Raw genomic sequence first — 14967 nt, forward strand, 5'->3', positions numbered from 1 at the left:
GACTCAGGGTCTGTCTCAAATAGCACACTAATCCCTACATAGGGCACTACTTTAGACCACAGTCCATAGGGCTCTGTTCAAAAGTAGTGTAGTGTCTCCTGGTTTCCACAGTACTGGGGCTGGCTAGAATCACCTGTCTCTCTGTCTGTCTCCTAACCTGTCTGTCTGTCTCCTAACCTGTCTGTCTCTCTGTCTGTCTCCTGGTGTCCACAGTACTGGGGGTGGCTAGAATCACCTGTCTGTCTGTCTGTCTGTCTGTCTGTCTGTCTGTCTGTCTGTCTGTCTGTCTGTCTGTCTGTCTGTCTGTCTGTCTGTCTGTCTGTCTGTCTGTCTGTCTGTCTGTTGCCTAACCTGTCTGTCTGTCTCCTAACCTGTCTGTCTGTCTGTCTGTCTGTCTGTCTGTCTGTCTGTCTGTCTGTCTGTCTGTCTGTCTGTCTGTCTGTCTGTCTGTCTGTCTGTCTGTCTGTCTGTCTGTCTCCTAACCTGTCTGTCTGTCTCCAGGTGTCGATAGCAGTAGGTCTGGCTGGTTTCACCTGTCTGTCTGTCTCCTAACCTGTCTGTCTGTCTCCTAACCTGTCTGTCTGTCTCCTAACCTGTCTGTCTGTCTCCAGGTGTCGATAGCAGTAGGTCTGGCTGGTTTCACCAGTGTTCTCCTCATCGTCCTCTTCATTCTCATCAACAAATATGGCCGACGCAACAAGTATGGATTGAAGGGTAAGTCATAGTGCACTACATGACCAAATGTATGTGGACACCTGCTCCTCCAACATCTCATTCCATAAATCATGGGGATGAATTCAAGTTAAATAAAGGTTAAATACAAAATATATTAAAAATATGGAGCTGGTCCCCCTTTTGTTGCTATAACAGTCTCCACTCTTCTGGGAAGGCTTTAATATGGAGCTGGTCCCCCTTTTGTTGCTATAACAGCCTCCACTCTTCTGGGAAGGCTTTAATATGGAGCTGGTCCCCTTTTGTTGCTATAACAGCCTCCACTCTTCTGGGAAGGCTTTAATATGGAGCTGGTCCCCTTTTTGTTGCTATAACAGCCTCCACTCTTCTGGGAAGGCTTTAATATGGAGCTGGTCCCCCTTTTGTTGCTATAACAGCCTCCACTCTTCTGGGAAGGCTTTAATATGGAGCTGGTCCCCCTTTTGTTGCTATAACAGCCTCCACTCTTCTGGGAAGGCTTTACTATGGAGCTGGTCCCCCTTTTGTTGCTATAACAGCCTCCACTCTTCTGGGAAGGCTTTAATATGGAGCTGGTCCCCTTTTTGTTGCTATAACAGTCTCCACTCTTCTGGGAAGGCTTTCCACTAGATGTAGGAACATTGTTGCTATAACAGCCTCCACTCTTCTGGGAAGGCTTTCCACTAGATGTTGGAACATTGTTGCTATAACAGTCTCCACTCTTCTGGGAAGGCTTTCCACTAGATGTTAGAACATTGCTGCTATAACAGCCTCCACTCTTCTGGGAAGGCTTTCCACTAGATGTTGGAACATTGCTGCTATAACCGCCTCCACTCATCTGGGAAGGCTTTCCACTAGATGTTAGATCATTGCAGCTGGGACTTCATTCAGTCACAAGAGCATTAGTGAAGTCTGGCACTGATGTTGGGTGATTAGTCCTGGCTCATCCCCAAAGGTGTTCGATGGGGTTGAGGTCAGGGCTCTGTGTAGGCCAGTCAAGTTCTTCCACGCTGATCTCGACAAACCATTTCTGTATGGATCTTGATTTGTGCACGTTGGCATTGCTGGAACAGCATGCTGAAACAGGAAATGGCCTTCCCCATACTGTTACCACAAAGTTGGAAGCACAGAATTGTCTAGAATGTCACTGTATGCTGCAGCGTTATGATTTCCCTTGACTGGAACTGAGGGGCCCGAACCATGAAAAATGGCCCCAGACTGTTACTCCTCCTCCACCAAACTTTTTAAAAATTTGATTTCACATTTATTTAACCAGGTAGGCCAGTTGAGAAACAAGTTCTCATTTACAACTGTGACCTGGCCAAGAATAAAGCAAAGCAGTTCGACACAAACAACACAGAGTTACACATGGAATAAAGAAACTGGCCAGCTGACTGACTGGGGTCTGACTGGCCAGCTGGTAGACAGGGGTTTGACTGGGGTCTGACTGGGGTCTGCCTGGCCAGCTGGTAGACAGGGGTTTGACTGGGGTCTGACTGGCCAGCTGGCTGGCTGGGGTCTGACTGGCCAGCTGGCTGGCTGGGGTCTGACTGGCCAGCTGGCTGGCTGGGGTTTAATTGAGGTCTGACTGGGGTCTGACTGGCTAACTGGTAGACCGGGGTTTGACTGGGGTCTGACTGGGGTCTGCCTGGCCAGCTGGTAGACTGGGGTTTGACTGGGGTCTGACTGGCCAGCTGGCTGACTGGGGTCTGACTGGCCAGCTGGCTGACTGGGGTCTGACTGGCCAGCTGGCTGACTGGGACCTGACTGGGACCTGACTGGGGTCTGACTGGTCAGCTGGCTGACTGGGGTCTGACTGGGACCTGACCGGGACCTGACTGGGACCTGACTGGGGTCTGACTGGGATGTGACTGGGACCTGACTGGGACCTGACTGGATTCTTTCTCTCTGGTTGCCAGCTGGCTGACTGGGACCTGACTGGGGTCTGATTGGGACGTGACTGGAACCTGACTGGAACCTGACTGGGACCTGACTGGGACCTGACTGGAACCTGACTGGAACCTGACTGGAACCTGACTGGAACCTGACTGGGACCTGACTGGAACCTGACTGGGACCTGACTGGGACCTGACTGGGACCTGACTGGGACCTGACTGGGACCTGACTGGGGTCTGTCTCTCCGGTTGTCAGCGTCGCTGCATCACCTTCAGAAGAAAGGCGGTGGGTAAAACCCTTTTCTATATTCAGCAATATGTTTTGGACAAATGTTGCAGGGCCCAGATAACGATTATGGACAGGACCCACGATCAGATCTAGTAGCCATGGTGGAAGAGGGCCCAGATAACGATTATGGACAGGACCCACGATCAGATCTAGTAGCCATGGTGGAAGAGGGCCCAGATAACGATTATGGACAGGACCCACGATCAGATCTAGTAGCCATGGTGGGAAGAGGGCCCAGATAACGATTATGGACAGGACCCACGATCAGATCTAGTAGCCATGGTGGAAGAGGGCCCAGATAACGATTATGGACAGGACCCACGATCAGATCTAGTAGCCATGGTGGAAGAGGGCCCAGATAACGATTATGGACAGGACCCACGATCAGATCTAGTAGCCATGGTGGAAGAGGGCCCAGATAACGATTATGGACAGGACCCACGATCAGATCTAGTAGCCATGGTGGAAGAGGGCCCAGATAACGATTATGGACAGGACCCACGATCAGATCTAGTAGCCATGGTGGAAGAGGGCCCAGATAACGATTATGGACAGGACCCACGATCAGATCTAGTAGCCATGGTGGAAGAGGGCCCAGATAACGATTATGGACAGGACCCACGATCAGATCTAGTAGCCATGGTGGAAAAGAGTCAAATCCATTTTCCATTTTGGCTGCGAAAAACAACGAGAAGGAAGCTTCTTCTTTTAATCAATGATTTTTTTTTGTGGGAGATTAAAATGTATCTTTGACATATTCTGAAAGTTACGAAGCGTGCGGCCAATTCTATTATTTCCAGTGTGGCCATAATAATAACTGTTAAAGCTTCTGCCATTTATAAGCTTTGGTCTCTGCATCTCCCTTTCCTTCTGCCTCCATCTCTCTCTCATGTTTTGCCCTCCACATCTTGGCATTTGGAACTGAACTAGTTTCATATTTTTTATAGTATAGAGTCTATTGACGTACCGGTGTGTCAATCTAAGTAACATAATAAAAATAAAAAACATTTATATCTGTCAGTTTAATGAGCTGGAGATGTTTTCTGCATGGGCTGTGTCTCAATACATTGCATCCTCCTATGTCGCCCTTCCCTATCTGCGGTGGAAAGAGTCCGATTTATACCGCTGTTGGTCAGACTGGTAGACATCCTGAAAATGTCTGTAGCATCCTAACGGTTTGGCCAACAAACTAATATGGTGTTCTCCGTTGTGCTGTACGACCTCCACGAGTGACTCGTCTGAAGTCGGTAACGCCGATGTGTCAGCTTTTGTCTGAGGTGTCTGAACCGTTTTACCCCACTGTAAGAAGGGGAGACTCTCACCAACACGGCGGTGTTCTCCGTTTTGTTCTATTTCCCCCACCAGTGTTATGGGACTGGTCTGAAGGTAACCCTGACAAAATAATGGAAGAACGAAGGTAGTTTTGTGCCAACAACAACAAGGGGTTAAATGTGTCTAAACATTTATAAACATTTCCTGAGCTTTCTTATATCTCCTAGATATATGACATACACTTCAAAAACATTTGTAACAATGATGCTGGGAGTCAGGAAGCAGGAGTCAGGAAGCAGGAGTCAGGAAGCAGGAGTCAGGAAGCAGGAGTCAGGAAGCAGGAGTCAGGAAGCAGGAGTCAGGAAGCAGGAGTCAGGAGTCAGGAAGCAGGAGTCAGGAAGCAGGAAGCAGGAAGCAGGAAGCAGGAGTCAGGAAGCAGGAGTCAGGAAGCAGGAGTCAGGAAGCAGGAGTCAGGAAGCAGGAGTCAGGAAGCAGGAGTCAGGAAGCAGGAGTCAGGAAGCAGGAGTCAGGAGTCAGGAAGCAGGAAGCAGGAGTCAGGAGTCAGGAAGCAGGAGTCAGGAAGCAGGAGTCAGGAAGCAGGAAGCAGGAAGCAGGAAGCAGGAGTCAGGAAGCAGGAAGAAGGTGAAGTTGGTGAGTTTAATAATAAAGAACAGATCGATACAAAACAAGAGATGAATCTTGACATGAACTCAGAACCACTACTGTCTGTAGAGTGATGTTAGGGAGGGGACATGAACCACTACTGTCTGTAGAGTGATGTTAGGGAGGGGACATGAACCACTACTGTCTGTAGAGTGATGTTAGGGAGGGGACATGAACCAATACTGTCTGTAGAGTGATGTTAGGGAGGGGACATGAACCACTACTGTCTGTAGAGTGATGTTAGGGAGGGGACATGAACCACTACTGTCTGTAGAGTGATGTTAGGGAGGGGACATGAACCACTACTGTCTGTAGAGTGATACTAGGGAGGGGACATGAACCACTACTGTCTGTAGAGTGATGTTAGGGAGGGGACATGAACACAGAACCAATACTGTCTGTAGAGTGATGTTAGGGAGGGGACATGAACCACTACTGTCTGTAGAGTGATGTTAGGGGGGGACATGAACCACTACTGTCTGTAGAGTGATGTTAGGGAGGGGACATGAACCACTACTGTCTGTAGAGTGATGTTAGGGAGGGGACATGAACCACTACTGTCTGTAGAGTGATGTTAGGGAGGGGACATGAACCAATACTGTCTGTAGAGTGATGTTAGGGAGGGGACATGAACCACTACTGTCTGTAGAGTGATGTTAGGGAGGGGACATGAACCACTACTGTCTGTAGAGTGATGTTAGGGAGGGGACATGAACCAATACTGTCTGTAGAGTGATGTTAGGGAGGGGACATGAACCACTACTGTCTGTAGAGTGATGTTAGGGAGGGGACATGAACCACTACTGTCTGTAGAGTGATGTTAGGGAGGGACATGAACCACTACTGTCTGTAGAGTGATGTTAGGGAGGGACATGAACTCAGAACCACTACTGTCTGTAGAGTGATGTTAGGGAGGGGACATGAACCACTACTGTCTGTAGAGTGATGTTAGGGAGGGGACATGAACCACTACTGTCTGTAGAGTGATGTTAGGGAGGGGACATGAACCAATACTGTCTGTAGAGTGATGTTAGGGAGGGGACATGAACCACTACTGTCTGTAGAGTGATGTTAGGGAGGGGACATGAACCACTACTGTCTGTAGAGTGATGTTAGGGAGGGGACATGAACCAATACTGTCTGTAGAGTGATGTTAGGGAGGGGACATGAACCACTACTGTCTGTAGAGTGATGTTAGGGAGGGGACATGAACCACTACTGTCTGTAGAGTGATGTTAGGGAGGGGACATGAACCACTACTGTCTGTAGAGTGATGTTAGGGAGGGGACATGAACCACTACTGTCTGTAGAGTGATGTTAGGGAGGGGACATGAACCACTACTGTCTGTAGAGTGATGTTAGGGAGGGGACATGAACACAGAACCAATACTGTCTGTAGAGTGATGTTAGGGAGGGGACATGAACCACTACTGTCTGTAGAGTGATGTTAGGGAGGGGACATGAACACAGAACCAATACTGTCTGTAGAGTGATACTAGGGAGGGGACATGAACCACTACTGTCTGTAGAGTGATGTTAGGGAGGGGACATGAACCACTACTGTCTGTAGAGTGATGTTAGGGAGGGGACATGAACCACTACTGTCTGTAGAGTGATGTTAGGGAGGGGACATGAACCACTACTGTCTGTAGAGTGATGTTAGGGAGGGGACATGAACCACTACTGTCTGTAGAGTGATGTTAGGGAGGGGACATGAACCACTACTGTCTGTAGAGTGATGTTAGGGAGGGGACATGAACCAATACTGTCTGTAGAGTGATGTTAGGGAGGGGACATGAACACAGAACCAATACTGTCTGTAGAGTGATGTTAGGGAGGGGACATGAACCACTACTGTCTGTAGAGTGATGTTAGGGAGGGGACATGAACTCAGAACCAATACTGTCTGTAGAGTGATGTTAGGGAGGGGACATGAACTCAGAACCAATACTGTCTGTAGAGTGATGTTAGGGAGGGGACATGAACCACTACTGTCTGTAGAGTGATGTTAGGGAGGGGACATGAACCACTACTGTCTGTAGAGTGATGTTAGGGAGGGGACATGAACCACTACTGTCTGTAGAGTGATGTTAGGGAGGGACATGAACCAATACTGTCTGTAGAGTGATGTTAGGGAGGGGACATGAACCACTACTGTCTGTAGAGTGATGTTAGGGAGGGGACATGAACCACTACTGTCTGTAGAGTGATGTTAGGGAGGGGACATGAACTCAGAACCAATACTGTCTGTAGGAGTGATGTTAGGGAGGGGACATGAACCACTACTGTCTGTAGAGTGATGTTAGGGAGGGGACATGAACTCAGAACCAATACTGTCTGTAGTGATACTAGGGAGGGGACATGAACCACTACTGTCTGTAGAGTGATGTTAGGGAGGGGACATGAACTCAGAACCAATACTGTCTGTAGAGTGATGTTAGGGAGGGGACATGAACCACTACTGTCTGTAGAGTGATGTTAGGGAGGGGACATGAACTCAGAACCAATACTGTCTGTAGAGTGATGTTAGGGAGGGGACATGAACCACTACTGTCTGTAGAGTGATGTTAGGGAGGGGACATGAACTCAGAACCAATACTGTCTGTAGAGTGATGTTAGGGAGGGGACATGAACCACTACTGTCTGTAGAGTGATGTTAGGGAGGGGACATGAACACAGAACCAATACTGTCTGTAGAGTGATGTTAGGGAGGGGACATGAACACAGAACCAATACTGTCTGTAGAGTGATGTTAGGGAGGGGACATGAACACAGAACCAATACTGTCTGTAGAGTGATACTTGGGAGGGGACATGAACCACTACTGTCTGTAGAGTGATGTTAGGGAGGGGACATGAACTCAGAACCAATACTGTCTGTAGAGTGATGTTAGGGAGGGGACATGAACCACTACTGTCTGTAGAGTGATGTTAGGGAGGGACATGAACCAATACTGTCTGTAGAGTGATGTTAGGGAGGGGACATGAACTCAGAACCAATACTGTCTGTAGAGTGATGTTAGGGAGGGGACATGAACCACTACTGTCTGTAGAGTGATGTTAGGGAGGGGACATGAACTCAGAACCAATACTGTCTGTAGAGTGATGTTAGGGAGGGGACATGAACCACTACTGTCTGTAGAGTGATGTTAGGGAGGGACATGAACTCAGAACCAATACTGTCTGTAGAGTGATGTTAGGGAGGGGACATGAACCACTACTGTCTGTAGAGTGATGTTAGGGAGGGGACATGAACCAATACTGTCTGTAGAGTGATACTAGGGAGGGGACATGAACCACTACTGTCTGTAGAGTGATGTTAGGGAGGGGACATGAACACAGAACCAATACTGTCTGTAGAGTGATGTTAGGGAGGGGACATGAACCACTACTGTCTGTAGAGTGATGTTAGGGAGGGGACATGAACTCAGAACCAATACTGTCTGTAGAGTGATGTTAGGGAGGGGACATGAACCACTACTGTCTGTAGAGTGATGTTAGGGAGGGGACATGAACCAGAACCAATACTGTCTGTAGAGTGATGTTAGGGAGGGGACATGAACCACTACTGTCTGTAGAGTGATGTTAGGGAGGGGACATGAACTCAGAACCAATACTGTCTGTAGAGTGATGTTAGGGAGGGGACATGAACCACTACTGTCTGTAGAGTGATGTTAGGGAGGGGACATGTACACAGAACCAATACTGTCTGTAGAGTGATGTTAGGGAGGGGACATGAACACAGAACCAATACTGTCTGTAGAGTGATGTTAGGGAGGGGACATGAACACAGAACCAATACTGTCTGTAGAGTGATACTAGGAAGGGGACATGAACCACTACTGTCTGTAGAGTGATGTTAGGGAGGGGACATGAACACAGAACCAATACTGTCTGTAGAGTGATGTTAGGGAGGGGACATGAACCACTACTGTCTGTAGAGTGATGTTAGGGAGGGACATGAACCACTACTGTCTGTAGAGTGATGTTGGGGAGGGGACATGAACACAGAACCAATACTGTCTGTAGAGTGATGTTAGGGAGGGGACATGAACACAGAACCAATACTGTCTGTAGAGTGATGTTAGGGAGGGGACATGAACACAGAACCAATACTGTCTGTAGAGTGATACTAGGGAGGGGACATGAACCACTACTGTCTGTAGAGTGATGTTAGGGAGGGACATGAACTCAGAACCAATACTGTCTGTAGAGTGATGTTAGGGAGGGGACATGAACCACTACTGTCTGTAGAGTGATGTTAGGGAGGGACATGAACCAATACTGTCTGTAGAGTGATACTAGGGAGGGGACATGAACCACTACTGTCTGTAGAGTGATGTTAGGGAGGGGACATGAACACAGAACCAATACTGTCTGTAGAGTGATGTTAGGGAGGGGACATGAACCACTACTGTCTGTAGAGTGATGTTAGGGAGGGGACATGAACCACTACTGTCTGTAGAGTGATGTTAGGGAGGGGACATGAACACAGAACCAATACTGTCTGTAGAGTGATGTTAGGGAGGGGACATGAACACAGAACCAATACTGTCTGTAGAGTGATGTTAGGGAGGGGACATGAACACAGAACCAATACTGTCTGTAGAGTGTGATACTAGGGAGGGGACATGAACCACTACTGTCTGTAGAGTGATGTTAGGGAGGGGACATGAACTCAGAACCAATACTGTCTGTAGAGTGATGTTAGGGAGGGGACATGAACCACTACTGTCTGTAGAGTGATGTTAGGGAGGGGACATGAACCACTACTGTCTGTAGAGTGATGTTAAGGAGGGGACATGAACCACTACTGTCTGTAGAGTGATGTTAGGGAGGGGACATGAACCACTACTGTCTGTAGAGTGATGTTAGGGAGGGGACATGAACCACTACTGTCTGTAGAGTGATGTTAGGGAGGGGACATGAACCACTACTGTCTGTAGAGTGATGTTAGGGAGGGGACATGAACACAGAACCAATACTGTCTGTAGAGTGATGTTAGGGAGGGGACATGAACCACTACTGTCTGTAGAGTGATGTTAGGGAGGGGACATGAACACAGAACCAATACTGTCTGTAGAGTGATACTAGGGAGGGGACATGAACCACTACTGTCTGTAGAGTGATGTTAGGGAGGGGACATGAACCACTACTGTCTGTAGAGTGATGTTAGGGAGGGGACATGAACCACTACTGTCTGTAGAGTGATGTTAGGGAGGGGACATGAACCACTACTGTCTGTAGAGTGATGTTAGGGAGGGGACATGAACCACTACTGTCTGTAGAGTGATGTTAGGGAGGGGACATGAACCACTACTGTCTGTAGAGTGATGTTAGGGAGGGGACATGAACCACTACTGTCTGTAGAGTGATGTTAGGGAGGGGACATGAACACAGAACCAATACTGTCTGTAGAGTGATGTTAGGGAGGGGACATGAACCACTACTGTCTGTAGAGTGATGTTAGGGAGGGGACATGAACCAATACTGTCTGTAGAGTGATGTTAGGGAGGGGACATGAACCACTACTGTCTGTAGAGTGATGTTAGGGAGGGGACATGAACCACAACTGTCTGTAGAGTGATGTTAGGGAGGGGACATGAACCACTACTGTCTGTAGAGTGATGTTAGGGAGGGGACATGAACCACTACTGTCTGTAGAGTGATGTTAGGGAGGGGACATGAACCACTACTGTCTGTAGAGTGATGTTAGGGAGGGGACATGAACCACTACTGTCTGTAGAGTGATGTTAGGGAGGGGACATGAACCACTACTGTCTGTAGAGTGATGTTAGGGAGGGGACATGAACACAGAACCAATACTGTCTGTAGAGTGATGTTAGGGAGGGGACATGAACCACTACTGTCTGTAGAGTGATGTTAGGGAGGGGACATGAACCAATACTGTCTGTAGAGTGATGTTAGGGAGGGGACATGAACCACTACTGTCTGTAGAGTGATGTTAGGGAGGGGACATGAACCACTACTGTCTGTAGAGTGATGTTAGGGAGGGGACATGAACCACTACTGTCTGTAGAGTGATGTTAGGGAGGGGACATGAACTCAGAACCAATACTGTCTGTAGAGTGATGTTAGGGAGGGGACATGAACACAGAACCACTACTGTCTGTAGAGTGATGTTAGGGAGGGGACATGAACACAGAACCAATACTGTCTGTAGAGTGATACTAGGGAGGGACATGAACCACTACTGTCTGTAGAGTGATGTTAGGGAGGGGACATGAACTCAGAACCAATACTGTCTGTAGAGTGATGTTAGGGAGGGGACATGAACCACTACTGTCTGTAGAGTGATGTTAGGGAGGGGACATGAACCAATACTGTCTGTAGAGTGATACTAGGGAGGGGACATGAACCACTACTGTCTGTAGAGTGATGTTAGGGAGGGGACATGAACACAGAACCAATACTGTCTGTAGAGTGATGTTAGGGAGGGGACATGAACCACTACTGTCTGTAGAGTGATGTTAGGGAGGGGACATGAACCACTACTGTCTGTAGAGTGATGTTAGGGAGGGGACATGAACACAGAACCAATACTGTCTGTAGAGTGATGTTAGGGAGGGGACATGAACACAGAACCAATACTGTCTGTAGAGTGATGTTAGGGAGGGGACATGAACACAGAACCAATACTGTCTGTAGAGTGATACTAGGGAGGGGACATGAACCACTACTGTCTGTAGAGTGATGTTAGGGAGGGGACATGAACTCAGAACCAATACTGTCTGTAGAGTGATGTTAGGGAGGGGACATGAACCACTACTGTCTGTAGAGTGATGTTAGGGAGGGGACATGAACCACTACTGTCTGTAGAGTGATGTTAGGAGGGGACATGAACCACTACTGTCTGTAGAGTGATGTTAGGGAGGGGACATGAACCACTACTGTCTGTAGAGTGATGTTAGGGAGGGGACATGAACCACTACTGTCTGTAGAGTGATGTTAGGGAGGGGACATGAACCACTACTGTCTGTAGAGTGATGTTAGGGAGGGGACATGAACACAGAACCAATACTGTCTGTAGAGTGATGTTAGGGAGGGGACATGAACCACTACTGTCTGTAGAGTGATGTTAGGGAGGGACATGAACACAGAACCAATACTGTCTGTAGAGTGATACTAGGGAGGGGACATGAACCACTACTGTCTGTAGAGTGATGTTAGGGAGGGGACATGAACCACTACTGTCTGTAGAGTGATGTTAGGGAGGGGACATGAACCACTACTGTCTGTAGAGTGATGTTAGGGAGGGGACATGAACCACTACTGTCTGTAGAGTGATGTTAGGGAGGGGACATGAACCACTACTGTCTGTAGAGTGATGTTAGGGAGGGGACATGAACCACTACTGTCTGTAGAGTGATGTTAGGGAGGGGACATGAACCACTACTGTCTGTAGAGTGATGTTAGGGAGGGGACATGAACCAGAACCAATACTGTCTGTAGAGTGATGTTAGGGAGGGGACATGAACCACTACTGTCTGTAGAGTGATGTTAGGGGGGGACATGAACCAATACTGTCTGTAGAGTGATGTTAGGGAGGGGACATGAACCACTACTGTCTGTAGAGTGATGTTAGGGAGGACATGAACCACTACTGTCTGTAGAGTGATGTTAGGGAGGGGACATGAACCACTACTGTCTGTAGAGTGATGTTAGGGAGGGGACATGAACCACTACTGTCTGTAGAGTGATGTTAGGGAGGGGACATGAACCACTACTGTCTGTAGAGTGATGTTAGGGAGGGGACATGAACCACTACTGTCTGTAGAGTGATGTTAGGGAGGGGACATGAACCACTACTGTCTGTAGAGTGATGTTAGGGAGGGGACATGAACACAGAACCAATACTGTCTGTAGAGTGATGTTAGGGAGGGGACATGAACCACTACTGTCTGTAGAGTGATGTTAGGGAGGGGACATGAACCACTACTGTCTGTAGAGTGATGTTAGGGAGGGGACATGAACCACTACTGTCTGTAGAGTGATGTTAGGGAGGGGACATGAACCACTACTGTCTGTAGAGTGATGTTAGGGAGGGGACATGAACCACTACTGTCTGTAGAGTGATGTTAGGGAGGGGACATGAACCACTACTGTCTGTAGAGTGATGTTAGGGAGGGGACATGAACCACTACTGTCTGTAGAGTGATGTTAGGGAGGGGACATGAACACAGAACCAATACTGTCTGTAGAGTGATGTTAGGGAGGGGACATGAACCACTACTGTCTGTAGAGTGATGTTAGGGAGGGGACATGAACCACTACTGTCTGTAGAGTGATGTTAGGGAGGGACATGAACTCAGAACCAATACTGTCTGTAGAGTGATGTTAGGGAGGGGACATGAACTCAGAACCAATACTGTCTGTAGAGTGATGTTAGGGAGGGGACATGAACCACTACTGTCTGTAGAGTGATGTTAGGGAGGGGACATGAACCACTACTGTCTGTAGAGTGATGTTAGGGAGGGGACATGAACCACTACTGTCTGTAGAGTGATGTTAGGGAGGGGACATGAACCAATACTGTCTGTAGAGTGATGTTAGGGAGGGGACATGAACCACTACTGTCTGTAGAGTGATGTTAGGGAGGGGACATGAACCACTACTGTCTGTAGAGTGATGTTAGGGAGGGGACATGAACACAGAACCACTACTGTCTGTAGAGTGATGTTAGGGAGGGGACATGAACCACTACTGTCTGTAGAGTGATGTTAGGGAGGGGACATGAACCACTACTGTCTGTAGAGTGATGTTAGGGAGGGACATGAACTCCAACCAATACTGTCTGTAGTGATGTTAGGGAGGGGACATGAACCACTACTGTCTGTAGAGTGATGTTAGGGAGGGGACATGAACTCAGAACCAATACTGTCTGTAGAGTGATGTTAGGGAGGGGACATGAACCACTACTGTCTGTAGAGTGATGTTAGGGAGGGGACATGAACTCAGAACCAATACTGTCTGTAGAGTGATGTTAGGGAGGGGACATGAACCACTACTGTCTGTAGAGTGATGTTAGGGAGGGGACATGAACCACTACTGTCTGTAGAGTGATGTTAGGGAGGGGACATGAACCACTACTGTCTGTAGAGTGATGTTAGGGAGGGGACATGAACACAGAACCAATACTGTCTGTAGAGTGATGTTAGGGAGGGGACATGAACACAGAACCAATACTGTCTGTAGAGTGATGTTAGGGAGGGGACATGAACCACTACTGTCTGTAGAGTGATGTTAGGGAGGGGACATGAACCACTACTGTCTGTAGAGTGATGTTAGGGAGGGGACATGAACCACTACTGTCTGTAGAGTGATGTTAGGGAGGGGACATGAACACAGAACCAATACTGTCTGTAGAGTGATGTTAGGGAGGGGACATGAACCACTACTGTCTGTAGAGTGATGTTAGGGAGGGGACATGAACACAGAACCAATACTGTCTGTAGAGTGATGTTAGGGAGGGGACATGAACCACTACTGTCTGTAGAGTGATGTTAGGGAGGGGACATGAACCACTACTGTCTGTAGAGTGATGTTAGGGAGGGGACATGAACCACTACTGTCTGTAGAGTGATGTTAGGGAGGGGACATGAACCACTACTGTCTGTAGAGTGATGTTAGGGAGGGGACATGAACCACTACTGTCTGTAGAGTGATGTTAGGGAGGGGACATGAACCACTACTGTCTGTAGAGTGATGTTAGGGAGGGGACATGAACCACTACTGTCTGTAGAGTGATGTTAGGGAGGGGACATGAACCAGAACCAATACTGTCTGTAGAGTGATGTTAGGGGGGACATGAACCACTACTGTCTGTAGAGTGATGTTAGGGAGGGGACATGAACCACTACTGTCTGTAGAGTGATGTTAGGGAGGGGACATGAACCACTACTGTCTGTAGAGTGATGTTAGGGAGGGGACATGAACCACTACTGTCTGTAGAGTGATGTTAGGGAGGGGACATGAACCACTACTGTCTGTAGAGTGATGTTAGGGAGGGGACATGAACCACTACTGTCTGTAGAGTGATGTTAGGGAGGGGACATGAACCACTACTGTCTGTAGAGTGATGTTAGGGAGGGGACATGAACCACTACTGTCTGTAGAGTGATGTTAGGGAGGGGACATG

At 48.2% G+C, this 14967-nt stretch overlaps 1 pseudogene; it reads left to right on the forward strand.

Moving 5' to 3' along the window:
- Positions 1 to 14967, forward strand: part of LOC121845793 — a 169329-nt pseudogene that overhangs the window by 87054 nt on the left and 67308 nt on the right.

Source organism: Oncorhynchus tshawytscha, unplaced genomic scaffold, assembly GCF_018296145.1.
Source record: "Oncorhynchus tshawytscha isolate Ot180627B unplaced genomic scaffold, Otsh_v2.0 Un_scaffold_8679_pilon_pilon, whole genome shotgun sequence".
In the NCBI taxonomy this organism is placed as follows: domain Eukaryota; kingdom Metazoa; phylum Chordata; class Actinopteri; order Salmoniformes; family Salmonidae; genus Oncorhynchus; species Oncorhynchus tshawytscha.